The following is a 25,620-nucleotide window of genomic DNA, read 5'->3' as shown; positions in this document are numbered from 1 at the left end:
CAACAGCTGGAGGTTTACAGGGAAAATTCACACGAGTGGGTTTACAACAAGTTTTCTGCTGCAAGTTTGAGATTCGGCAAATTTTCCGCCACAGCCGAAACTCAACCGTGTGAATGTACCCTAAAAACACTACACTACACTACACCTACACAAAATAAAAAGTAAAACACTACATATATACATACCCCTACACTGCCCCCCCCCCCCCCCCCCAATACCCAATTTAAAAAAAAAGTCTTGAAAAACAACAACTGCCAGTATTGCCGAACAGCCACTGACTGTCCAGGCATGCTGGGAGTTTTGCATCAGCTGGACAAACAGGACACACCCTGTTTGGGAAACACTGCCGTAGGGTATTTTTGTGGCAGATTCAAATCCCCAATTTAGGCCTCAAATGCGCATGGTGCTCTCTCACTTCGGAGCCCTATCGTATTTCAAGGAAACAGTTTAGGGCCACATATGAGGTACCTCCGTACTCAGGAGAAATTGTGTTACAAATTTTTGGGGGCTTTTTCTCCTTTTACCCCTTATGAAAAGGTAAAGTTGGGGTCTACACCAGCATGTTAGTGTAAAAAAAATGAATTTTTACACTAACATGCTGGTGTTGCCCCATACGTTTAATTTTCACAAGCGGTAAAAGGAAAAAAAAGACCCCCAAAATTTGTAACACAATTTCTCCTGAATACGGAAATACCCCATATGTGGGCGTAAAATGTTCTGCGGACGCACAACAAGGCTCAGGAGTGAGAGCGCACTGTGTACATTTGAGGTCTAAATTGGTGATTTGCACAGGGGTGGCTGATTTTACAGCAGTTCTGACATGAACGTAAAACAATAAATACCCAGATGTGACCACATTTTGGAAACTGCACCCCTCACGGAATGTAACAAGGGGTATAGAGAGCCTTAACACCCCACAGGTGTTTGACAAATTTTCGTTAAAGTTGGATGTGAAAATGAAAAAAAAAAAAATTCACTAAAATGCTGGTGTTACCCTACATTTTTCATTTCCACAAGGGAGAATAGGAAAAAATCCCCCCAAAATTTGTAGCCCCATTTCTTCTAAGTAAGAACATACCCCATATGTGGATGTAAAGTGCTCTGCGGGTGCACTACAATGCTCAGAAGAGAAGGAGTGCCATTGGGATTTTGGAGAGAGAATGTGTCCGAAATTGAAGGCCATATGTGTTTACAAAGCCCCCATAGTGCCAGAACAGTGGACCCCCCCCCCCCACATGTGACCCCATTTTGGAAACTACACCCCTCACTTATTGTCATAAAGGGTACAGTGAGCATTTACACCCCACAGGTGTCAGACATATTTTTGGAACAGTGGTCCATGAAAATGAAAAATTTTATTTTTCATTTGCACAGCCCACTGTTCCAAAGATCTGTCAACTGCCAGTGGGGTGTAAATACTCACTGCACCCCTTATTAAATTTTGTGAGGGGTTTAGTTTCCAAAACAGGGTCACATGTGGGGGGGGGGTCGACTGTTCTGGCACCACAGGGGGCTTTGTAAACGCACATGGCCCCCTTCTATTCCAACCAAATTCTCTCACCAATGCCCAATGTCGCTCCTTCTCTTCTGAGCATTGTAGTTCGCCCGCAGAGCACTTTACATCCACATATGGGGTATTTTCATATTCAGAAGAAATGGGGTTACACATTTTGGGAGGCTTTTTCTCCAATTACCCCTTGTGAAAATGAAACATTTGGGGTAACATCAGAATTTTAGTGAAAATTTTTTTTTTTTAATTTTCCTTTCCAACTTTAGCGGAAATTTGTCAAACACCTGTGGGGTGTTAAGTCTCATTGTACCCCTTGTTACGTTCCTTGAGAGGCGTAGTTTCCAAAATAGTATGCCATGTGGGGTTTTTTCGCTGTTCTGGCACCGTAGGGGCTTCCTAAATGCGACATGCCCCCCAAAAACCATTTCAGCTAAATTTGCTTTCCAAAAGCCAAATGTGACTTCTCTTCTGAGCATTGTAGTGCACCAGCAGTGCACTTGATGTCCACACATGGGGTATTTCCATACTCAGAAGAGATGGGGTTACAAATTTTGGGTGGCATTTTCTCCTATCACCCCTTGCAAAAATGTAAAATTTGGGAGAAAACCAGAATTTTAGTGAAAAAAAAATAAAAAATAATTTACACATTTAACTTTAACAAAAAGTCGTCAAACACCTGTGGGGTGTTAAGGCTCACTGGACCCCTTTTTATGTTCCTTGAGGGGTATAGTTTCCAAAATAGTATGCCATGTTTTTATTTTTATTTTTATTTTATTTTTTGCTGTTCTGGCACCATAGGGGCTTCCTAAATGTGACATGCCCCCCAAAAACCATTTCAGAAGAACTTACTCTCCAAAATCCCATTGTCGCTCCTTCCCTTATGAGCCTTGTAGTGCACCCACAGAGCACTTGACATCCACCTATGAGGTATTTCCTTACTCAAGAGAAATTGGGTTACAAATTTTGGGGGGCTTTTTTTCCTTTTACCCCTTGTAAAATTTCAAAAACTCGGTCTACAAAAATATGAGTGTAAGAAATGAAGATTTTGAATTGTCTCCTTCATTTTGGTGCTATTCCTATGAAACACCTAAAGGGTTAACACACTTTATGAATACTATGTCTATGTCATTTTGAATACTTTGGGGGGTGCAGTTTTTATAATTGTGTATTTATAGGGTATTTCTAATATGAAGACCCCTCAAATCCACTTCAAAACTGAACTGGTCCCTGAAAAATTCCCATTTTGAAAATTTTGTGAAAAATTGGAAAATTGCTGCTGAACTTTGAAGCCCTCTGATGTCTTCCAAAAGTAAAAACATGTGAACTTTATGATGCAAATAGAAAGTAGACATATTGTTTTTGTGAATCAATATATAATTTATTTGGAATATCCATTTTCCTTACAAGCAGAGAGTTTCAAAGTTAGTCGGCTCAGTTTTGACCCGTATGCGGTTTTGGACCGGACCTAAAACCGTAGTAAACTGAGTCAAAACTGAGCCGACCGGAGTCACCCTTTGACTCCGGTCGGGTCGCTAAAGTAAATGGAGTCACAGGCTGATCCGGCCGGGATACGGGAGCGCTCGGTTTGCCCCTCCCCCCGCCGGATCCGGCACCCGTATGTACAAAACTTGGTGTGAATGTACCCCAACACTGTGGCTAGCTGTTTGGGAACTGGTATTTCCTGTTTGACTTTTCTTTTTTTGACTACAAGGGTGTGTACACACACTATGACTAGCAGCGGGTTGCCCGCTGCAGGAATCCCGCTGCGAGTTACGCTACCATTGATTTAAATGGGTCCATAGGCAGTCCGCAATAGTGTCAGATTTGTGGACTGTCCGCATACTCATTCAAATGAATGGTAGCGTAACTCACGGCAGGTTTCCCACAGCGGGAAACCCATTGCTAGTTACTAGCATGTCAACGCACCCCAAATACCTCAATTCCATCTTCCTCCCTCCCACACATCAGCCACCCCACCCATTGAAACATAAATGAGCTGCATCCATTCAAATCAGTGTGGTTTTCAATCAGGGTGTCTACAGCTGTTGCAGATTGATCTCTCTCCCACCAAGCGATCCCTCCACCCATTGAAGCAGACAGGCTCCCTGTCATCAGCTGACTAGTGGGTCAGGTCTCAGCCTCACTGCAAGCTGGGAAAAATCTGAGACAACTGTCATTTTGTATGCTGGTAAAAATAAATATTGGAGTTAAAATCACAGAAGAATTGTGAGAAAACCGTAACACACAGGTAAAGACACTATATTATGAACTACACTAACTTTACAGCCCCTGTAGTATAGTCAAATAAAAAAAATAATTCCTGGAATTCCCCTTTAACCCCTTAAGGACGCAGGACGTAAATGTACGTCCTGGTGCGGTGGTACTTAACGCACCAGGACGTACATTTACGTCCTAAGCATAACCGCGGGCATCGGAGCGATGCCCGTGTCATGCGCGGCTGATCCCGGCTGCTGATCGCAGCCAGGGACCCGCCGGCAATGGCTGACGCCCGCGATCTCGCGGGCATCCGCCATTAACCCCTCAGGTGCCGGGATCAATACAGATCCCGGCATCTGCGGAAGTTCGCGATTTAAATGAACGATCGGATCGCCCGCAGCGCTGCTGCGGGGATCCGATCATTCATAACGCCGCACGGAGGTCCCCTCTCCTTCCTCCGTGCGGCTCCCGGCATCTCCTGCTCTAGTCTGTGATCGAGCAGACCAGAGCAGGAGATGATCGAAAATACTGATCTGTTCTATGTCCTATACATAGAACAGATCAGTATTAGCAATCATGGTATTGCTATGAATAGTCCCCTATGGGGACTATTCAAGTGTAAAAAAAAATGTAAAAAAAATGTAAAAGTTAAAAAAAAGTGAAAAATCCCCTCCCCCAATAAAAAAGTAAAACGTCCGTTTTTTCCTATTTTACCCCCAAAAAGCGTGAAAATTTTTTTTATAGACATATTTGGTATCGCCGCGTGCGTAAAGTTCCGAAATATTAAAATAAAATGTTAATGATCCCGTACGGTTAACGGCGTGAACGAAAAAAAATAAAAAAGTCCAAAATTCCTACTTTTTTAATACATTTTATTAAAAAAAATTATAAAAAATGTATTAAAAGTTTTTTATATGCAAATGTGGTATCAAAAAAAAGTACAGATCATGGCGCAAAAAATTAGCCCCCATACCACCGCTTATACGGAAAAATAAAAAGTTATAGGTCATCAAAATAAAGGGATTATAAACGTACTAATTTGGTTAAAAAGTTTGTGATTTTTTTTAAGCGCAACAATAATATAAAAGTATATAATAATGGGTATCATTTTAATCATATTGACCCTCAGAATAAAGAACACATGTCATTTTTACCATAAATTGTACGGCGTGAAAACGAAACCTTCCAAAATTAGCAAAATTGCGTTTTTCGTTTTAATTTCCCCACAAAAATAGTGTTTTTTGGTTGCGCCATACATTTTATGATATAATGAGTGATGTCATTACAAAGGACAACTGGTCGCGCAAAAAACAAGCCCTCATACTAGTCTGTGGATGAAAATATAAAAGAGTTATGATTTTTAGAAGGCGAGGAGGAAAAAATGAAAACGTAAAAATTTAATTGTCTGAGTCCTTAAGGCCAAAATGGGCTGAGTCCTTAAGGGGTTCATGTTTACCCTAAAATGTATTGTGAAACAAAAAAAATGGATATGTGCAGCTTTTGGAGATTTCGTTTTTACGCAGTGCACTACGGTAAAACTGACATGTATAAGATTTATCAAACCTTGCGCAGAACAATGAAGCAGTTGCTCATAGCAACCAATCATATTGCTTTTTTCATTTTCAAAAAGGCATCTGGAAAACAAAGCTGAAATGTAATTTGTTGTTATGGGTAACTGTTCCTTTGCACAAGGTTTGATAAATCTCCCTTTTGAGTTAAATGTGTGAATCAATCTAATTACAGTGATGTCCATATTTACATAACTTTTTTTTTCTAAGTCAAACTTTTTTGTTACAAAATATCCTTTAAATTGCCCTCTTCTGACCCTTATACCTGACCCTGCAATGCGATCAAGGGGTTACAGTGGTTGCCATAACAGCAGAAGTCCAGCTGATGGCCTCCTGCCTTTTTTTTTTTTTTTTTCCTCCTGTCTGTAGCACACCTGGGGGAGGGGTTAATTGATTAACTGCTCTCAGGTGTATAAAACTAACTGGGAAACTCTGTGAGCCCTGCTCTGACTGAGTCTAGCTGAAGCTGGGTCTGTATTCTAAAGTGTTGTATTTTTAAGTGTTACATTTGAGAAGTTTAAAAAGCAGGAGTTGTAAGCAGGACCCACTGTAACTGTAAGTATTACACTCCCTTGATAAAAGTAGTTTTTCTTAATAGTTAATAACAGCTGTTTGTCACCAAGGATATAGACAGCAGGATTGGAGGTTTTCTTCAGTGCACATTGTGCCACATGTATACCGTATATACTCGAGTATAAGCGGAGTTTTTCAGCACGATTTTTCGTGCTGAAAATACCCCCCTCGGCTTATACTCGAGTGAACTCCCCCCACCCGCAGTGGTCTTCAACCTGCGGACTTCCAGAGGTTTCAAAACTACATCTCCCAGCAAGCCCGGGCAGCCATCGGCTGTCCGGGCTTGCTGGGAGTTGTATTTTTGAAACCTCCGGAGGTCCGCAGGTTGAAGACCACTGCGGCCTTCAACATCATCCAGCCCCCTCTCACCCCCTTTAGTTCTGAGTACTCACCTCCGCTCGGCGCTGGTCCGGTCCTGCAGGGCTGTCCGGAGAGGAGGTGGTCCGGTGGGATAGTGGTTCCGGGCTGCTATCTTCACCGGGGAGGCCTCTTCTAAGCGCTTCGGGCCCGGCCTCAGAATAGTCACGTTGCCGTGACAACGACGCAGAGGTGCGTTCATTGCCAACGTACTCCTGCGTCATTGTCAAGGCAACGCCTCTATTCCAGCGCCGAGCGGAGGTGAGTACTCAGAACTAAAGGGGGTGAGAGGGGGCTGGATGATGTTGAAGGCCGCAGTGGTCTTCAACCTGCGGACCTCCGGAGGTTTCAAAACTACTACTCCCAGCAAGCCCGGACAGCCGATGGCTGCCCGGGCTTGCTGGGAGTTGTAGTTTTGAAACCTCTGGAGGTCCGCAGGTTGAAGACCACTGAGGGCGAATGATGAGAAGAGGATGATGAAGGGGGGTGGGGATGATGAAGGGGGTGTGTGGGATGATTACAAGGGGATGATGAAGGGGGGGATGTGTGGGATGATAAGGGGATGATGAAGGGGGGGGATGTGTGGGATGATAAGGGGATGATGAAGGGGGGGATGTGTGGGATGATAAGGGGATGATGAAGGGGGGGATGTGTGGGATGATAAGGGGATGATGAAGGGGGGGATGTGTGGGATGATAAGGGGATGATGAAGGGGGGGATGTGTGGGATGATAAGGGGATGATGAAGGGGGGGATGTGTGGGATGATAAGGGGATGATGAAGGGGGGGATGTGTGGGATGATAAGGGGATGATGAAGGGGGGGATGTGTGGGATGATAAGGGGATGATGAAGGGGGGGGGTGTGTGGGATGATAAGGGGATGATGAAGGGGGGGGATGTGTGGGATGATAAGGGGATGATGAAGGGGGGGATGTGTGGGATGATGAGGGGATGATGAAGGGGGGATGTGTGGGATGATGACAAGGGGATGATGATGAGGATGTTAATGACGGGTCTGGATGATGACAGGGGGGGATGAGGTATTTCCCACCCTAGGCTTATACTCGAGTCAATAACTTTTCCTGGGATTTTGGGTTGAAATTAGGGGTCTCGGCTTATACTCGGGTCGGCTTATACTCGAGTATATACGGTACATCTCTGGAGCAGCAGCTTCAGGGTGAATACCGCTGTGACAAATGTGAGCATGTTGCCCACCTGGAAGCTCGTATTAGAGATCTAGAGGAGCAAAATGCAACATTGAGGGCGATTGACAATCTTACAGAGCAAGCAGTTAGTGGAGTAGAAATGGAGGTTGGAGAAACTAGCCAGGAGGCCCAAGTAGGGAGCTGGGTTAATGTAGTTAGAGGGACTGGAAAGGGGGCAAGGAAAAGGAAGGTCACTTCTGCTTCTGATCTCCCAAGTAAAATTGCCAACTTGGGCGATGATGCGAGGGCCTCAGTATCAGATATGGCAACCCTAGTGGATACTGGTCTCCCTAACAGCCGGGGGAATAGCTCAACTAGTAGTGTGGGGGATGGTAACGCAGATAGGCCAAGACAGTTAGTTGTGGTAGGGGATTCTATAATCAGGAAGACGGATAGAATAATTTGTCGCCAAGACCACCTCAACCGAATGGTTTGCTGTCTCCCTGGTTCCAGGGTTCGGCATGTGGTGGAAAGGGTGGACAAATTACTAGGGGGGGCTGGGGATGACCCAGCTGTCGTGGTCCATGTGGGAACCAACGACAGAATACATGGTAGGTGGAGGTCCTTGAAGAATAATTACAAGGAACTAGGTGCCAAGCTGAAGGGAAGGACCTCTAAGGTTGTGTTCTCTGGAATACTTCCTGTGCCATGCACATCGCAGGAAAGACAGCGGGAGCTTAGGGAGTTAAATGCATGGCTTAAGTCGTGGTGTGAGGGGGAAGGGTTTGGGTTTTTAGAGCACTGGGCTGACTTTTCATTGGGGTACAAACTCTATTCTACGGATAATTTGCACCTGAATGGAAGGGGGTCTGCTGTGCTGGGGGAGAGAATCCTGGAAGGGGTGGCTGAGTATTTAAACTAGGTGAGTGGGGGGAGGATAATAAAGCAAAGAAAGCAGACAGTGGGATGGATAGGTTAGAGAGGGGTCAGGACATAATGGCGGGTGGAGAGGAGTCCTGTGGGGGGAGGTTAAGAACAGTGGATAAGGAGATTCATGCGTTACAAACCAGCTGTAAAAATAAATGTAGCCCGAAAAATTGTATTCCCAATAATTCAAAAAATTCCATTAGCCCCAATAACTCAATAACTACAATAAGCCCCATTAACTCAAAAAATACCGTTAGCCCCAATAACTTAAATAATAACGTTAGACCCAATAACTCAAAAAATACCGTTAGCCCCAATAACTTAAATAACAACGTTAGACGCAATAACGCAAAAAATCCCATTAGCCCCAATAACTTAAATAATAACGTTAGACCCAATAACTCAAAAAATACCGTTAGCCCCAATAACTTAAATAACAACGTTAGACGCAATAACGCAAAAAATCCCATTAGCCCCAATAACTCAAAAAATGACATTAACCCCAATAACTCTGAAAATCCCATTAGTGAGACTATATGTGTAAAACTTAATGGAAATGTAAAGTGTATGTTCACAAATGCCAGAAGCCTAGCAAATAAAATGGGGGAGCTTGAGGCCTTGATACTGGAGGAACATATTGATATAGTTGGGGTCACTGAGACATGGCTGGACTCTGAGCATGACTGGGCTGTTAATCTGCAGGGGTTTACATTGTTTCGCAAGGATAGAATGAACAGAAAAGGTGGTGGAGTCTGTCTGTATGTAAGAAGTGGTATGAAAGTCAATGTGAACGATGCCATAGTGTGTGATGATTCTGAGGAGGTGGAATCACTGTGGGTAGAATTACAAAAGGAGGGAAATACTGAAAAAATAATATTTGGTGTAATCTACAGACCCCCTAATATCACTGAAGAGATAGAAGGTCGGCTGTATAAACAAATAGAGAGGGCCGCCCGGGCAGGTACAGTGGTAATAATGGGAGATTTTAACTATCCAGATATAGATTGGGGCCGGGGGTTGGCTAAAGCTACAAAGGGGAGAAAATTCCTAAATTTATTGCAGGATAATTTTATGGGCCAGTTTGTGGAGGACCCAACAAGAAGTGATGCCTTGTTGGATCTGATCATTTCCAACAACGCAAAGCTGGTTGGTAATGTAACTGTGAGGGAAAACCTTGGTAATAGCGACCACAATATAGTTACTTTTGACTTAAAATGTAGAAAACAAAGACAGACGGGGAAAGCAAAAACATATAACTTTAAAAAGGCAAATTTCCCTGGGCTGAGGGCTGCACTACAGGACATAGACTGGGGGGAGGTGTTCTCAAATGCTGATACAGAAGGTAAATGGGACATCTTTAAATCAACTCTAAATAACTATACAGCTAAATATATACCAAAGGGGAACAAATATAAACGATTAAAACTAAATCCTACATGGCTGACAAATGAGGTTAAAAGAGCAATAAACAACAAAAAAAATAGCCTTCAAAAAATACAAATCTGATGGGTCAGCTATAACATTTAAACAGTACAAGGAGCTTAATAAAATCTGTAAAAATGTAATAAAAACAGCAAAAATTCAAAATGAGAGACAGGTGGCCGAAGAAAGCAAAACTAATCCTAAATATTTTTTTAGATATATAAATACAAAAAAACCAAGGAAAGAGCATGTAGGACCCCTTAATAATGATAATGGGGAGGTTGTCACGGGCGATCAAGAGAAGGCGGAGCTACTGAATGGGTTCTTTAGTTCTGTATATACTATGGAAGAAGGAGCTGACATTGGTCAGGTCAGTGCTGGTAACACATCATATAATGTATTGAACTGGCTTAATGTAGAGATGGTACAAGGTAAGTAAAGTAAATGTAAGCAAATCTCCAGGGCCGGATGGACTACACCCAAGAGTTCTTAGTGAGGTAAGTTCAGTAATATCTGTTCCCTTGTTCATGATATTTAGAGATTCTCTGGTGTCTGGTATTGTGCCAAGGGACTGGCGCAAGGCTAATGTGGTACCAATCTTCAAGAAGGGCTCTAGGTCTTCGCCAGGCAATTATAGACCGGTAAGTCTAACATGCATTGTGGGTAAATTGTTTAAAGGACTTATAAGGGATTACATACAGGAATACATAGGGGATAATAGTATTATAAGTGATAGCCAGCATGGGTTTACTAAGGATAGAAGTTGTCAAACCAATCTAATTTGCTTTTATGAAGAGGTGAGTAGAAGCCTTGACAGAGGAATGGCTGTGGATATAGTGTTTCTGGATTTTGCCAAAGCGTTTGATACTGTCCCTCACAGACATCTGACAGGTAAGTTAAGGTCCTTGGGCTTGGAAACTTTAGTTTGTAACTGGATTGAACACTGGCTCATGGATCGTACCCAGAGAGTGGTGGTAAATGATTCGTACTCTGATTGGTCCCCGGTAATTAGTGGTGTACCCCAAGGTTCAGTACTGGGCCCGCTGCTGTTTAATTTATTTATCAATGATATAGAGGATGGTATTAACAGCTCTGTTTCTATCTTTGCAGATGACACCAAGCTTTGTAGCACGGTACAGTCTATAGAGGATGTGCATAAGTTACAAGATGACTTGGATAGACAAAGTGTCTGGGCATCCACTTGGCAAATGAGGTTCAATGTGGATAAATGTAAAGTTATGCATCTGGGTACTAATAACCTGCATGCGTCGTATGTCTTAGGGGGGATTAAACTGGCAGAGTCACTGGTAGAGAAGGATCTGGGTGTACTTGTAGATCACAGACTACAGAATAGCATGCAATGTCAGGCTGCTGCTTCCAAAGCCGGCAGGATATTGTCATGTATAAAAAGAGGCATGGACTCGAGGGGCAGGGACATAATACTCCCCCTTTATAAAGCATTGGTACGGCCTCACCTGGAATATGCTGTTCAGTTTTGGTCGCCTGTTCATAAAAGGGACACTGCGGAGTTGGAAAGGGTGCAGAGACGCGCGACTAAACTAATATGGGGCATGGAACATCTTAGCTATGAGGAGCGATTAAAGGAGTTACAATTGTTTAGTCTTGAGAAGAGACATTTAAGGGGGGATATGATAAACGTATATAAGTATATAAATGGCCCATACAAAAAATATGGAGAAAAACTGTTCCAGGTTAAACCCCCCCAAAGGACGAGGGGGCACTCCCTCCGTCTGGAGAAGAAAAGGTTTAGTCTAAAGGGGCGGCACGCCTTCTTTACCGTGAGGACTGTAAATTCATGGAACGGTCTACCTCAGGAACTGGTCACAGCAGGAACAATTAACAGCTTTAAAGCAGGGTTAGATACATTCCTGGAACAAAATAACATTAATGCTTATGCAGAATTATAAAACTACATCCCTTTCCCTTATCCCCTTACATCCTTCCCTTCAATCCCCTGGTTGGACTTGATGGACGTATGTCTTTTTTCAACCATACTAACTATGTAAGTACAGAAGCCTGTGAGGTCCTGCCATGTGATGGATCTCACAGGCTGAGTGTCAGTGTAATACTGTCAGTTATGCTATTCTGCAGTACAGATGTACTGCAGCATAGCATAACAGGTAAAAATTATAAAAATAAAAGGTCTAGCTATAAATAAAGTGTAAAATGTATTATCAGAAGAAAAGAAAACTCAAAATCAAATCTATACATAATAGATATTGCCACATTAATAATGACTTGTTCAATCAAATAATGTTTTTAGCCCACACTGTGAATGCTGTAAAAAAAAAAAAAAAAAAAGTGCAAGAATTGCTAATTTTGGTCTAATACGGAGAATAGCATGTATTGCAAAATTTGTACTACTAAAAAGTACAGCTCGACCCGCAGAAAAATAAGCCCTCGCAATATATGGTCAGACGAAAAATAAAGTTTGGCTGCTGGAAAGAGGAGGAAAAAGAAGGATTTTGTTGTAAAAAGGAAAAAGAACATAAAAAGCGATGTATACCACGGTTCTAGGTCCGGTTAGGGCCCCCCCCCCAACCGAATCCAGCAACCGTACACTACAAACGTAGTGTGAAAGCACCCTAAGTATGCAATCAGTCCAGTTGAAATGTTATACTGTTGCAAAATAGTTACATTTATTAAAGAAACACAGAAATTTCTAAGTGAGTGCTCACTGCAGGGCCCTGTTTACCTCCCTGACATAGACTGGGAAGCTTAAACATGTTAATCCAGCAAGGGAAACTGTTTTTTTTTTTTTTTTTTCACAATAATAAAAGACAATTACCTTTCCCAACTAACCCAGGACCAAAAAGAGGTGGGGCACTTCTGGACCTTATACTAACCAATAGGCCTGAACTAGAGGTAGGGGGTTATCTTGGTAATAATGAACACAACATAATAAGTTTTCATTTATCCTATAAGAGGATGTCTACTAGTGGGGCTACAAAAACATTAAAGTTTAGAAAGGCCATTTTTCACCACCTAAGAAAGGGCCACAGTGACAGAGATTGGGACACTGCCCTCAGTAATAAAAGATAATCTAAAAGGAAAGCAGAAGGCGGAGCGCATGCGCAGCGAAACGCGTTGCATCTAATAAACCCAACTTGATTTTATGCTGCACTCCTCCTGGTTTCTCTATCCAGCTCCGACATCTCCTACTACACGGTCAAATTGCTTATCTACTGCCTCAGTAATAAAAGGAATAAATGGCTTCATCGCCACCACAACACGCTATTGGCTCTATATACACTCTTCTCCTGAATGCGGATAGCCCGTCACCTCTCCCATTCCGAGCTTCCTGGGAAAAGGAGATTGGCCGATCCCTTTCAGATGAGAGCTGGAAACGAGCTCTCTCCTCTTGTCACAAACTATCCACCTCTTGTAAGAAACCAATTATAAGATCCTTACTAGATGGTACAGGGTTCCAACTCTCTTGGCCCGCGTGTATCCATCGACGTCAAGTGTGTGCTGGCGATGTAATCAGAGCGAGGGAAATATGACACACATTTGGCTAACTTGCCCCAAACTAATTTCTTTTTGGTTTCAGATCATTAACACCATAAACCGACTGACATCACTATCATTGAGTAGGGATCCAGTGACCATCTTACTAGCCATTTTCCCACACGCATCATCCAGACCACCCTCTAGACTGGCCCATTTCCTCCTCATTGCAGTTAAGGCAGTGATTTCAGACTATTGAAATCTACGACTCCCCCAACATACTCGTCATGGCTCCAAGAGGTTTCCCATGTCTGCCGCATGGAGGAGCTTGTGGCGGACTCAAAGAAACGAACTGTGAAATTCCATGCTATTTGATCCCCGTGGTTGTCCTACATGTCAACCCCTGAGTTTGAGAGGCACAGCCTAGACAACTAAGAGTGCTCGTCTGAGCTTAGACACCTCCTGAGCACCTCTGCTACTTAATCCCTTGGTGTAGAACTAATTTAATTTGATTTAATTTGATCACATATTACTCAGTAGTCTCTTCAGCATTTATTGCGGTCTGGTTCCGGTCATTGAGGTAAGCCTCTTTCACCACCTGCAGATCTCTACCTTTTGTTCTCCCCCGCCTCCTTCTCCACTCTTCCATACCCTCCTCTCCTACTCTTTTTTCTATTCTCTTCATGTGTGTTACTACTTGCAGTAAAGGAAATTGATACCGTATTATTTATGGATTTTGTTCCCAATCTCTACACACGGTGTTGTCGTCTAGAAAACTCCTTGATATGTAGGCTTGCCTTTGATTTAGACGACATGTTATTGCCTTGAATTTTGTGCCTTGTTGATTGGGATGGTTTCCCTTGTAAGCACGTTTTCTTGATTACTTTTGTTTCTGTCTTGTTGAAAAATCTAATAAACACTTACGGTACTGTTGAAAAAAAAAAGGAATAAATGGGATAGAAATAGGAAAACAGTTAGAGATGCGGTAAATGAAAAGATGAAAGCATTCATACTACTAAAACAAGAAGGTAGTGGGAAAATGTAAAAAAAAATTATAAGAAAAGGAATAACTCTAAAAAAAATTGCAACAGAGAGAACGATTGCCATGGAAAGTAAAAAAAATATATATATATATTCTTCACCTACGAAAATAATAAACTTAAAACTGAATGTTGGCCCCTTAACACCTTAAGGACCCAAGCATTTTTTGCAAATCTGACCACTGTCACTTTAAGCATTAATAACTCTGGGATGCTTTTACTTTTCATTCTAATTCCGAGAGTTTTTTCGTGACATATTCTACTTTGTTAGTGGTAAATTTTTGTCAATACTTGCATAATTTCTTGATTAAAATTCCAAAATTTGATGAAAAATGTCAAAATTTTGATTTTTTTTATACTTTGAAACTCTGCTTATAAGGAAAATAGACATCCCAAATAAATTATATATTGATTCACATATACAATATGTCTACTTTATGTTTGCATCATAAAGTTGACATGTTTTTACTTTTAGAAGACATCAGAGGGCTTCAAAGTTCAGCAGCAAACTTTCACAAAATTTTCTAAATCGGAATTTTTCAGGGACCAGTTCAGTTTTGAAGTGAATTTGAGGGGCCTTCATATTAGAAATACCCCATAAATGACCCCTTTATAAAACTGCACCCCTCAAAGTATACAAAATGACATTCATAACGTTTGTTAACCCTTTAGGTGTTTCACAGGAATAGCAGTAAAGTGAAGACCTGTTCTTGTCGACCCAGTTTAGAATTTTTACAAGGGGTAAAAGGAGAAAAAGCCCCCAAAAATGTGTATCCAATTACTCTCAAGTAAGGAAATACCTCATAGGTGAAAAAGTGCTCTGTGGGTGCATTAGAGGGCTCAGAAGTGAAGGAGCGACAATGGGATTTTGAAGAGGGAATTTTGCTGAAATGGTTTTTGGGGGGCATGTCAAATTTAGGAAGCCCATATGATGCCATAATAGCAAAAAAAAACATGGCATACTATTTTGGAAACTACAACCCACGTGGCACATAACAAGGGGTACAGTGAGCCTCAACAACCCCAAAGGTGTTTGACGACTTTTTGATAAAGTCGGATGTGTAAATGAATTTTTTTTTTCACTAAAATGCATTTTTTTCCCCAAATTAACCATTTTCACAAGAGGTAATAGGAGAAAATGCCCACCAAAAGTTGTAACCCCATTTTTTGTGAGTATGGAAATACCCCATGTGTGGACATAAAGTGCTCTGCTGGCACACTACAATGCTCAGAGGAGAAGGAGCCACATTTGGCTTTTTGAAAGCAACTTTTGCTGAAATGGTTTTTGGGGGGCATGTCACATTTAGGAAGCCCCTATGGTGCCATAACAGCAAAAAAAAACACATGGAATACTATTTTGGAAACTATACCTTTCAAGCCATGTAACAAGGGTTACAGTGAGCCTTTACACCCCACAAATTTCCGCTAAAGTTGGACGTGAAAATGAAAAATTAGATTATTATTCACCAAAATGCTGGTGTTACCCCAAATTTTTCATTTTCACAAGGGGTAATGGGAGAAAAACCCTCCCAAAATATGGAAATACCCCATATGTGGATGTAAAGTGCTCTGGCGAACTACAATGCTCAGAAGAGAAGGAGCGCTGTTGGGCTTTTGGATAGAGAATTTGTTTGGAATGGATTCGGGGACCATGGTCGTTTACAAAGCCCCTATGCTACCAGAACAATGGACCACCCCACATGTGATCCTATTTCGAAAACTACACCCCCTCATGGAATGGAATAAGGGGTGCAGTGACCATTTACACCCCACTGGTGTTTGACACGTCTTTGGAACAGTGGGCTGTGCAAATGAAAAATAGCAATTTTCATTTTCACGGACCACTGTTCCAAAAATCTGTCAGACACCTGTGGGGTGTAAATGTTCACTGTAACCCTCATTACATTCCTTGAGGGGTGTAGTTTCCAAAATGGTGTCACTTGGGGGGGGGTCCACTGTTCTGGCACCATGGGGCTTTCTAAAAGCACATGGCATTCAATTCCAGACGCATTCTCTCTCCAAAAGCCCAATGGCACTCCTTCTCTTTTGAGCCGTGTTGTGCGCCAGCAGAGCACTTTACATCCACATATGGGGTATTTATATACATTATATAGGAAAAATGTTTTTACATGTCGCGCGTGTGAACTGCAGTATGTCAGATGTACGACCAATCCACTCAAAGTACGAGTGAGGAAACATCTATCCGGCATACTGCACTTCAACTCGCGACATGTATCTATGGTATCCGGGCACTGTGTAGAGAAACATGCAGGGAGTACTGCATCTCTCACTGTACAGGGCCTGGAAAAAATCACGATGCCAGTTATGGGAGGGAATATTAGACAAAAGTTATTGGGCCGTGAAGTCTATTAGATTTTAAAACTAGGAAGCCGTATACCAAAAGGTCTTAACAAAATACTGGATACCCTATTACATTATTAAGGTTATATTTTTGCAATCCATATTGAATTCATAGTTAATAATTTGTTGGTTTTATTTGATTTGATAGTCGGCCCTATTCCCATTTACATATTCTTGGACCGTACGCATGTATGATTGAAAAAATCTTTTATTATAGTACAGGATGAGCATGAAATCGTGCTGTCTATCAATATAGCTTCTACATTTATGTATTGCTATCGGCGCATATTTACATATACAATTTTGTATAAATATGTGCATATGCATTACTGTTGTATACTTACACATTTTAAATTCTGCTTCCCTAGTTTTCACTCATGTGTTTACATTACAATAAACCCAATATTTACAACGCTAGTGGTTATAAGGTATCATTTGTTATATAAAATATTATGCCAGGAAAATTTTCACTGGAGTTGTTCTATGTTGGTTTCCGGGCTATATAAGCCCGTTCCCATTATGCATCAGGCAATATGTGTTCTCTGAAGTGATAAGACAGCAGCATAAATAAATCCTTATTTATATATATATATATATATATATATATATATATATATATATATATATATATATATATATATATATATATATATATATATATATATATATATATATATATATATATAAAATCTTTCCCTTTATATTTTGTTATTATTGTGTTTTGCTGTCCATCACCAGGGAATATATGCCTGAATTCAGACGGAATCAGTGTTCTTATTTTAGATGTGTCTTTCTGTGATGAAGTGAACCTGTTGTATTGCAATGCTATGTAAAAGGTTAAAATTTCTCCTTTTTTGTATACCTATATGCATGCACCTGGGATGGGAGGGATGTTGCCTCACTCATTTGGTGGGAGGTCACCCCCCCCCCCCCACCTCTATATAAGGATTCACTTTGTTCTTGTTTGTTTTATGACTAAGGCCCTTTGATGGGCTGAAACGGGTCACCTGGGTCTACCTGGTCCTTGTGTACCTGTGGTATATATGCTATAAATTAAGTATACAGGGTGGGCCATTTATATGGATACACCTTAATAAAATGGGAATGGTTGCTGATATTAACTTCCTGTTTGTATGAGGAGAACCGAAAAGATAGGACTTGCTTAGCCCTTGGCGCCTATTCCCCAAGTAACGATTACAGCCGGTAGTAGTCCATAAAACAACTGGCCTTTATTGGTAAAAAATAAGGGGGCAACACATTGGTTTCGAACCCGGGTCGGGTTCTTCATCAGGCAGTGGTTGATGCCTGATGATGAAGAACCCGGCCCGGGTTCGAAACCAATGTGTTGCCCCCTTCTTTTTTACCAATAAAGACCAGTTGTTTTATGGACTACTACCGTCTGGAATCGTTACTTGGGGAATAGGCGCCAAGGGCTAAACAAGTCCTATCTTTTCGGTTCTCCTCATACTAAAGCTACACCACGGCCTGGAGGTCACGGTGAGGGCCGCCCAGGCTGCCGCCCGTATTTTCAACTACAAACCCCAGCGAGTCTACAAGCTCATCAAGGTGTTGTGCCCTCAGCACAACGCTACACAGTAAGGTGCAAAAGACACGCCCACACGTCAACCCACCTTATGATTCTCCACTAGGAGCGCATCTCTTCTTTTTTTATATATATCAACTTCCTGTTTGTGGCACATTTAGTATATGTGAGGGAGGAAACTTTTCAAGATGGGTGGTGACCATGGCGGACATTTTGAAGTTGGCCATTTTGAATCCAACTTTTGTTTTTTCAATAGGAAGAGGGTCATGTGTCACATCAAACTTATTGGGAATTTCACAAGAAAAACAATGATGTGCTTGGTTTTAACTTAACTTTATTCTTTCATGAGTTATTTACAAGTTTCTGACCACTTATAAAATGTGTTCAATGTGCTACCCATTGTGTTGGATTGTCAATGCAACCCTCTTCTCCCACTCTTCACACACTGATAGCAACACCACAGGAGAAATGCTAGCACAGGCTTCCAGTGTCCATAGTTTCAGGTGCTGCACATCTCGTATCTTCACAGCATAGACAATTGCCTTCAGATGACCCCAAAGATAAAAGTCTAAGGGGGTCAGATAGGGAGACCTTGGGGGCCATTCAACTGGCCCATGACGACCAATCCACTTTCCAGGAAACTGTTCATCTAGGAATGCTCGGACCTTATACCCATAATGTGGTGGTGTACCATCTTACTGGAAAAACTCAGGGAACGTGCCAGGTCCTTTGACAATATCATTGACAATCCAACACAATGGGCAGCACATTGAACACAATTTATAAGTGGTCAGAAACTTGTAAATAACTCATGAAAGAATAAAGTTACGTTAAAACCAAGCACATCATTGTTTTTCTTGTGAAATTCCCAATAAGTTTGATGTGCCACATGACCGTCTTCCTATTGAAAAAACAAAAGTTGGATTCAAAATGGCCACCATGGTCACCACCCATCTTGAAAATTTCCCCCCCCTCAAATATACTAATATGCCACAAACAGGAAGTTAATATCACCAACCATTCCCATTTTATTAAGGTGTATCCATATAAATGGCCCACCCTGTATTTTAACGGGAGCAGCGCTGGACATTGGCTCTTTTCTATACAATTGCCAATCATCTGTTGCTCACAGAGCATTATATAAAAGGACTATTGCCTATATTTCTTTACAGGATTGTGGACACAATTTTTCTTTACATGACACGTGGACATTTTTTCAGGGTTTGCAGCATTGTGCATATTTTCTTTACAGGTTATACGGATATCAGAATTGAAATAGGAACTATTATATATTTCTTTACAGAAATCACCGAAAAATCTGCAGTTTAAGTCAGTTTAATAAATATATTCCTATTTATTCAGGTTTACTACTGGGAATATACAGTTCCTAAATGTACAACCTCAGTAGCAGGTTCAGAACTACCATTGTAATATTATTGTATGCATGTGAAAAAAGTGGTGCTAATACATTATATGCATTGCACAGCTGTAGGGCCCTGCAGTCTGTGAAGTAATTTTAATTTAATTTTATATTTTGTTTCATTTTATACTACCTTATTGCGATTGTCCGTTTAAATAAATCTAATATTTATTCACAAATTGACGTACTGTGGCTTTCGAACATGCATCATACATCAGTACTTTGTACAGATGGTGTACTTAGGACTGAGAAATCTTTATTTGTATCTTTTTTGCCAACCTCGCACATTATCTGTTGTGAACTGCACATAAACTTTGCTAATCCACTAGATGTAATAGGTTTTTGATAAAACCAATAATATTCACAAATAACATGTTAACAGGGCTAATCCCTGTCAACTATACATCCTTGTTAAGGGTGGGTTCACACCACGTTTTTGCAATACAGTTCCCGTATACGGTTTGAGCGTCAAAACCGCATGGAACCGTATTGCAAACCGTACTTTTTGACTTTGTATTGCAAACCGTATGTTAACCGTATCATGCGGTTGCATACGTTTTGTATCCATTACGGTTAAAAGCGTTTAATTTCCTGTACTTCAAACCGTAGTCTACTACAGTTTGAAGTCCGTTTGAAAAACCGTATTTAAACCATATCCGTTTTTTATATAATGGTGGTCTATGAGAACCGTATTCAACCGGATACACTTACATCCGGTTTTCACAATATGGTTTACGAATCTGCACATGCGCAGTTGGCTCCGAAAGTTCCACCAGCTTCTAGAATCTTCTATCTGGGAGGGTTTTTAGTATAAAAACGTATGCAACCGTATACAACTGTATATCCGTTTTTTATTACAATACGGTTTTTAACCAGAATCCGGCATATACAGTTATACGGATATCATACGGTTTAGTACAGTTTTTTGCGATACATTTTCTTCAAAAAAAACGTGACATGGGAACTAGATTGCAAAAACGTGGTGTGAACCCACCCTAAAACACTACTGTGTCCCAAATAGGTAGATGTAACCGATCTTCACTGAAACCAATAATATTCACAAATAATCTATTAACAGGGCTAATCTCTGTCAAATGCATGCCCTTGTGAAGGTGCTGCTATGTCCCTAACAGGAAGATGTAATCGGTGTTTACTGAAACCAATACTATTAATGAACAATTTATTAACAGGACTAATCCCTGTCAAATGCACGCTCTTGTTAAGGTGCTGCTTAGTCCCAAACAGGAAGAGGAAGATGTAACCAGTGCTTGTTGAGAGCAATAATATTAACGAATAATGAATTAACAGGGCTATTATTCCCTGTAAAATGCACACCCTTGTAAAGTCCCTGTTATGTCCCAAACAGGAAGATGTAACCAGGGTTTGCGGAGGAAAGCCCTATGCTGTGTTTAGAGCGCTGTGCATATGTATCATACAGGTCTGTCGTGGCACAGCTTTGCTCAGTTCACTGCTTATGTTTTTTATTTTGTATCAGCCTTTAAAAAGACTTGCTGGCCTATGTGGTACACAATAAAGCTTGTGTATGAATGGACAGGAGGTCCCCCTATGATCAGCCCACACACACACAGAGGCTAGGGATAAGTACTTCTGTGGATCCATGTATAGCCCCTATAGGGTTTGTGCACTGTGGATGTAATAGACCAGGAATAGAGGGATTGTGACTAATAAATGAGAATTGTGGCTGCTGTTCTCACACACACACAAACACACACTGTGTGTTTCTTTGTTCCTTATCTCTGTCCTATTTCTATCCATATCTCACTCTCTCTCACACTCTCCACCACATGTAATCTCCTTACTACTGGGGTGACACACTGTAACAAACCTACTCCTCATGTAATCTACTTACTACTGGGTGACACACTGTAAAAAACCTACTCCTCATGTAATCTCCTTACTACTGGGGTGACACACTTTAACCCCTTAAGGACTGAGCCCTTTTTCACCTTAAGGACCAGAGCATTTTTTGCAATTCTGATCACTGTCACTTTAAACATTAATAACTCTGGAATGCTTTTAGTTATCATTCTGATTCCGAGAATGTTTTTTCGTAACATATTCTACTTTAACTTAGTGGTAAAATTTTATGGTAACTTGCATCCTTTCTTGGTGAAAAATCCCCAAATTTGATGAAAAAAATGAAAATTTTGCATTTTTCTAACTTTGAAGCTCTCTTCTTGTAAGGAAAATGGACATTCAAAATAATTTTTTGGGGGTTCACATATACAATATGTCTACTTTATGTTTGCATCATAAAGTTGACATGTTTTTACTTTTGGAAGACATCAGAGGGCTTCAAAGTTCAGCAGCAATTTTGAAATTTTTCACAATTTTCAAACTCGCTATTTTTCATGGACCAGTTCAGGTTTGAAGTGGATTTGAAGGGTCTTCATATTAGAAATACCCCATAAAAGACCCCATTATAAAAACTACACCCCCAAAAGTATTCAAAATGACATTCAGTAAGTGTAGTAACCCTTTAGGTGTTTCACAGGAATAGCAGCAAAGTGAAGGAGAAAATTAAAAATCTTCATTTTTTACATTCGCATGTTCTTATAGAACCAATTTTTGAATTTTTGCAAGGGGTAAAAAGGAGAAAATTTTTACTTGTACTTGAAACCCAATTTCTCTCGAGTAAGCACATACCTCATATGTCTATGTTAATTGTTCAGCGGGCGCAGTAGAGGGCTCAGAAGGGAAGGAGCGATAAATGGTTTTTGGGGGGCATGTCACATTTAGGAAGCCCCTATGGTGCCAGGACAGCAAAAAAAACCACATGGCATACCATTTTGGAAACTAGACCCCTCAGGGAACGTAACAAGTGGTAAAGTGAACCTTAATACCCTACAGGTGTTTCACGACTTTTGCATATGTAAAAAAAAAAAAAATTTTTTTTACCTAAAATGCTTGGTTTCCCAAAGATTTTACATTTTTAAAAAGGGTAATAGCAGAAAATACCCCCAAAATTTGAAACCCAATTTCTCCCGATTCAGAAAACACCCCATATGGGGGTGAAAAGTGCTCTGCTGGCGCACTACAGGTCTCAGAAGAGAAGGAGTCACATTTGGCTTTTTGAAAGCAAATTTTGCTCTGGGGGCATGCCGCATTTAGGAAGCCCCTATGGTGCCAGTAATTCCGGGTCATCGGGTCACTGGAGACCCGATTGACCCGGAATCCGCCGCAGATCGCTGGACTGAATTGTCCAGCGATCTGCGGCAATCGCCAACATGGGGGGACATAATGACCCCCCTGGGCGATATGCCGGGATGCCTGCTGAACGATTTCAGCAGGCATCCGGCCCCAGCTCCCCTCCGGCTAGCCGCGGGGGCCGGAAATGCTCAGGGCATATCCATACGCCCTCGGTCCTTAAGGACTTGGAAACGGGGGCGTATGGATACGCCCTATGTCCTTAAGGGGTTAAAGGACACCTGCAGCGTGATTAACACTTATCCCCTATCCACAGGATAGGGCATAAGTGTTTGATCGCGGGGGGTCCGACCGCTGGGACCCCCTGTGATCTCCTGTACGGGGCCGCGGCTGTCCCGTGCAGGGGGCGTGCCAGCCGCAGCATGACGTTGCAGCCGGCACGCCTCCTCCATACATCTCTATGGGAGAGGCGGGGAGGCAGCGTTCGTGCCTCCCCGCCGTCCCCAATAGAACTGTATTGGGTCGGGGAGGAGACGGGGCGTCACCGTCGACCTCTAGGCCGACGCTACGCTGAGCGCTAATGGCGGCGCCCCGTTAGGGAGATCGCGGGGGGGTCCAAGCGGTCGGACCCCCAGCGATCAAACACTTATCCCCTATCTTGTAGATAGGGGATAAGTGTATATTGCGCTGCAGTTGTCCTTTAACAAACCTCCTCCCCATGTAAGCTCCTTACTACTTGGGTGACACACTATAAAATCCTCATTCACATGTAATCTCCTTACTACTGGGTTGACACATTGTATCAAACCTCCCCCGGTAATATTTTTACTGCTGGGGTGACAGACTGTAAAAACATTCTCTCCACATACTTCTTACAACTGGGGTGACACTGAGGAGCAGATTTTTTCAAACACAAAATGACAGTAGCAGGGGTGGACTGACAACTCATGGGGCTCCCGGGCAACAGAGAATCATGGGGTCCCCTTGCGCTCACCCATGTGTAATCCACATCCATATGGATGCCCACCCACATACAATGAATAAATATCTTCATATAAAATATAGAAAAAAAATCTGTGATGCATGGTGGGTGAAGTGTTCTGTTCTGAAGTTGGACACCGACGATGAACGAGTTGCAATTTGCATTGTAATTAATAGGTACAGTATAAGTGCCTATTGGAGGGTAGATAGAGTATAGGAACCTATAGGAGGTTAGAATATTGCTATAGACACCTCTAGTATGGTAGCATGTACTGTCCAACACAGTACAGGCCATCATCCTAAAGGGGCCCATAACAATATACAATACATGCTACCATCCTAGTAGTGTCCATAGCAATTTACGGAAGGCATAACATTTTAAATTAGAGGGGCAAAGGTTTAAAAGTAATATCAGGAAGTATCACTATACTGAGAGAGTAGTGGATGCATGGAATAGCCTTCCTTCAGAAGTGGTCGCTGCAAATGCAATGAAGAAGTTTAAAAATGCATAGGATAAGCATAATGCTAACCTTACATAGTTCCATAGTTCGTATGGTTGAAAAAAGACATACGTCCATCAAGTCCAACCAGGGAATTGAAGTGAAGGGTGTAAGGGGATAAGGGGAAGGGATGTAGTTTTATAATTCTGCATTAATGTTATTTTGTTCCAGGAATGTATCTAACCCTGTTTTAAAGCTGTTAATTGTTCCTGCTGTGACCAGTTCCTGAGGTAGACCGTTCCATAAATTCACAGTCCTCACGGTAAAGAAGGCGTGTCGCCCCTTTAGACTAAACCTTTTCTTCTTCAGACGGAGGGAGTGCCCCCTCGTCCTTTGGGGGGGTTTAACCTGGAACAGTTTTTCTCCATATTTTTTGTATGGGCCATTTATATACTAATATACGTTTATCATATCCCCCCTTAAACGTCTCTTCTCAAGACTAATCGCTCCTCATAGCTAAGATGTTCCATGCCCCATATTAGTTTAGTCGCGCGTCTCTGCACCCTTTCCAACTCCGCAGTGTCCCTTTTGTGTACAGGCGACCAAAACTGAACAGCATAATCCAGGTGAGGCCGTACAAATGCTTTATAAAGGGGGGGTATTATGTCCCTGTCCCTTGAGTCCATGCCTCTTTTTATACATGACAATATCCTGCCGGCTTTGGAAGCAGCAGCCTGACATTGCATGCTATTCTGTAGTCTGTGATCTACAAGTACACCCAGATCCTTCTCTACCAGTGACTCTGCCAGTTTAATCCCCCCTAAGACATACGATGCATGCAGGTTATTAGTACCCAGATGCATAACTTTACATTTATCCACATTGAACCTCATTTGCCAAGTGGATGCCCAGACACTTAGTCTATCCAAGTCATCTTGTAACTTATGCACATCCTCTATAGACTGTACCGTGCTACAAAGCTTGGTGTCATCTGCAAAGATAGAAACAGAGCTGTTAATACCATCCTCTATATCATTGATAAATAAATTAAACAACAGCGGGCCCAGTACTGAACCTTGGGGTACACCACTAATTACTGGGGACCAATCAGAGTACGAATCATTGACCACCACTCTCTGGGTACGATCCATGAGCCAGTGTACAATCCAGTTACAAACTAAAGTTTCCAAGCCCAAAGACCTTAACTTACCTGTCAGACGTCTGTGAGGGACAGTATCAAACGCTTTGGCAAAATCCAGAAACACTATATCCACAGCCATTCCTCTGTCAAGGCTTCTACTCACCTCTTCATAAAAGCAAATTAGATTGGTTTGACAACTTCTATCCTTAGTAAACCCATGTTGGCTATCACTTATAATACTATTATCCCCTATGTATTCCTGTATGTAATCCATTATAAGTCCTTCAAACAATTTACCCACAATGCACGTTAGACTTACCGGTCTATAATTGCCTGGCGA

At 41.7% G+C, this 25,620-nt stretch overlaps 1 protein-coding gene and 1 long non-coding RNA gene across 2 annotated transcripts in view; one reads left to right on the top strand and one right to left on the bottom strand.

Moving 5' to 3' along the window:
• Positions 1 to 25,620, top strand: part of LOC130291605 (rho GTPase-activating protein 6-like) — an 851,736-nt gene that overhangs the window by 718,304 nt on the left and 107,812 nt on the right. The window lies entirely within an intron of this gene.
• Positions 13,859 to 25,620, bottom strand: part of LOC130291606 (uncharacterized) — a 97,671-nt gene continuing 85,909 nt past the window's right edge. The window contains exon 3 of the long non-coding RNA XR_008847981.1: positions 13,859 to 14,114. This is a non-coding gene — a long non-coding RNA (uncharacterized LOC130291606). The remainder of the gene's footprint in view (positions 14,115 to 25,620) is intronic.

Source organism: Hyla sarda, chromosome 9 (genome assembly GCF_029499605.1).
Source record: "Hyla sarda isolate aHylSar1 chromosome 9, aHylSar1.hap1, whole genome shotgun sequence".
NCBI lineage: Eukaryota > Metazoa > Chordata > Amphibia > Anura > Hylidae > Hyla > Hyla sarda.
The sequence above is the reverse complement of the archived record's forward strand: the minus strand, read 5'-3'. Positions and strand labels throughout refer to the sequence as shown.